This window comes from Ochotona princeps, chromosome 21 (assembly GCF_030435755.1).
Source record: "Ochotona princeps isolate mOchPri1 chromosome 21, mOchPri1.hap1, whole genome shotgun sequence".
Taxonomy (NCBI): Eukaryota; Metazoa; Chordata; class Mammalia; order Lagomorpha; family Ochotonidae; genus Ochotona; species Ochotona princeps.
Window position 1 is genome coordinate 40,505,241 of NC_080852.1, and position 3,265 is coordinate 40,508,505.

General features: G+C 48.9%; 1 pseudogene; it reads left to right on the top strand.

Annotated features, from left to right (window-relative positions):
* The first annotated feature begins 1,046 nt into the window (after nucleotides 1-1,046).
* Nucleotides 1,047-2,054, top strand: LOC101528130 (elongation factor 1-gamma-like; annotated as a pseudogene).
* The last annotated feature ends 1,211 nt before the right edge of the window (nucleotides 2,055-3,265 follow it).

Here is a 3,265-nt window from a genome sequence, read left to right on the forward strand (position 1 = left end):
TTCAGAAGCTACCTGTAACTTGGATGAAATCATAAAAGCCCAAAGAGTAGGGCTTTGGACGCAGATATTAAAATATCCTAGTCCCACCTCCCTGGGGATAGATTTGTGTACAGCATTCCCATGCACCTGCCATGCTTCTAACATCATGGAGAGTCTGTGGTCTATTTTGTGCCTGCACATTGGAACACACTGAAAATTCACCATAAAACAGGAAAATGCTCGTGGGAACAGCTCAGGAGCATCTGCCAACAAGTTTGGCTTAACTAAGACTCAGAACATAAGACGTCCCAGGAAAAAGTTCTGATGAAAAAAAATGGGCAGGAGTCCTGGGCTGGCAGAAAGCAGTTTCGAGCAGGATCGTGAATGTCAACACCCACCAGAAGGGGACGCTGAACCAGCCCAACACCCAGATGGGCCCACCAGAGAGCTGGTGGCAGTCACCTGCGTGCTGCCCAAGTGGTCGCGGTCAGATCATTTAGCTGTTTTTAATTTCTGAAACATTTGCTGGAACTTTTCCCCCAAGAAGACAAGCTTGGTAACCCGAGAAGTTTTGCCAGTAGAAAAAATAAATTTAAAGGAGAAATTTTTAAAAAATCATTGTCAGCTGCAGTGTATATTGACTTAAAAGTGTTCATTGCGCTGACTTTATTCATGTGGGAATTTAATGGGCCTGCCTCAGTTACTCAGAGAGGCACGCGCGGCTGTTACTAGAGAGCAAAAGAGGCAAGAGCCAGGAAGAGTTTCTTTCATTGGCGCTTTCCTAACTGCCAGCTTCAGAGGGAGCAGACAGCCCCAGGACTATTGGTGATACTTTGTTGTTCTCGGCAGCAGTGGTAAGTTTTCTTATTTGCTTGCTTCTCATCTTGTTTGCTACAATACAGTGATCAAGATGAGAGTGCAACAAATTTAATTACGAGCCAGTTACTGTGCTGATGACACATTGCAGCTCATGCTCCCACACTTACGAGTTCCAGAGCAAGTTTTTTTGCAGCCAACTTTTTTTCTAAAATGTTACCATGAACAAAAAGATCTCTTTAAGAGTAAGCATGTCTCAAATCAGCCTGGCGGCTGGGACCCTGTACACATGCCCTGAAAACCAGAGGGCCTTTAAGGCTCTAATCGCTGCTCAGTACAGCACGGCCCAGGTCCGTGCGCTGTCTGCAACACCTCACCTCCACTTTGGCCAGACCAACCGAACCCCTGAATGTCTCCACAAATTTCCTGCTGGCAAGGTTCTGGCATTTGAAGGTGAGGACGATTCTGTACGTGAGCAATGAGAAGCTGCAGGGAAGTATGCCAGAGGCTACCACCCAAGTGGCACAGTGCTGAGCTTTCCTAAAAGCGACACAGTGCCCACCCTCACCCCCAGCACTTTGGTGTTCCCCACCTCGGGCATCATGCGACACAACAGGCCACCGAGAATGCAGAGGAGGTGAGGCCTTTCCTGGTGGCATCACAGTTGTCTGTGCCCTGTGGTGGCTCTACAAACAGGTCTCGGAGCCTTCTTCTCCCGATACCAACCACTGCTTCCTCCCCTGCATTAACCAGCCCCAGATTCAGGCCGTCTTGGGGGAGGTGAAGCGGTGTAGGAAGACGGCTCTATTGGATGCTAAGAAATTTGCAGAGCCAGCCAAGAAAGGATACTCCACCAAAAGAGAAAGGCCCATGAGAAGAGAATCAGAAGCCCCCGGGTGAGCAGAAAGGAGCTGTCCAGCACCTGAGGAAGAGATGGACAAGCGTGAGCAGACCTTAGCCACAAAGCCAAACACCCCTCTGCTCACCTGCCCAAGAGTACCTTTGTCCTGGACGAATTTAGGTGCAAATACTCCAACAAAGACACCCTGTCTGTGGAGCTGCCATACTTCTGGGAGCACCGTGACAAGGACGGCTGGTCCCTGTGGCACGTCGAATACCATTTCCCTGAGGACATCACACAGACCTCCACGAGCTGCAGCCTCGTCCATGGAAATTCTAGGGGCCAAAACATGTATAGCCAAAGTGACAGGTATTATGGTATGGCTCCCCACCCTGGCCCTACCACTCCCATGTTTTAGCAGACCAGATGAGCTCAGAAATCCCGCCAGGTGCACAGAGCCAGCCTGTGTCAAAGCCATACTGATGCCCAGTTCTGCTTAATGTTCACGCCTCCCTGCTCCTTCTCTGTCCCTTCAGAAGCACCAGTGTGTCTCCCGTCTCTGCACAACATTGTGCTTTCTCTTTTAAGATTTATTTATATTTATTTAAAAGGCAGATTTATAGGGAGAAGGAAAGACCAATAGAAAGATCTTCCATCCACCGGTTCACTCCCTGAGTGACTGCAATGGCCAGAACCAAGCTGCTCTGTAGCCAGGAGCCAGGAGCTTCCTCCAGGTCTTCTTCCACATAGGTGCAGGGTCCCAGGGCTTTGGGCCGTCCTCCACTGCTTTCCCAGGTCACAAGCAGGGAGCTGGATGGGAAGTGGAGCAGCCAGGATATGGGTTCCTAGTGTATGCAAGGCAAGGAATCAGCCACTAGGTCATCGCAGCAGACCCACAACATTTCACTTTCAATGGCTATGGTCACTTCAGCATGTTGAAGTTAGCTGCAATATTTTGGGCAATAAAAGCAGCATGGTAAAATATTCATAATTTCTCACCTCTGAAGTAAAATTTCATTATGCTATTGCCTGAAAATATAGCTAATAATTAGTTAACCATACAAATCACCCTTACTGTGCAGGTTCTCACGGTATCTTCCAACATCCACTTTGAATGCAGCAACAGTTGAATGGATATTAACACTAATGATTAAACTCTCTTACTGCAGGAGTAACAGGTAGCCATGACTAGGGGCGTCCGCCTTCAAATCACACTTGGCCAGACGCTCCTCTTCATACCCTCTGATTCAGTTACTTAAGTTAACGTTGGAGCTGACATGGCAGACAGAAAAGGGAGAAAAACCAGGAGTGTAAGAGATTTACGAGGAAAGAAGACATTTAAAAATAAGGAGAACACCCTGAAAGATCATGCCTGACGTGCCAGCGTTCCAAAGCTGCCAACAGAGCGAACAGTGCGCGTGTGCTTGGGGCTGGGCCCTGAGCCCCCATGAAGGGCACGCCCGGTCGTAATGCTGCAGAGGGGAGAACTTCCTGAAGGCTGTGTAAGGGATGCACCAGGGCTTGAGACAATGGCAAGCAAGTCGCAGAAGAATGGCTTAATCTAGGTTCTGAAATGTGTATTGGGAGGTCCTTAACTTGCCCTGCCTCCTCTCCCCTTTGCCACAGGGG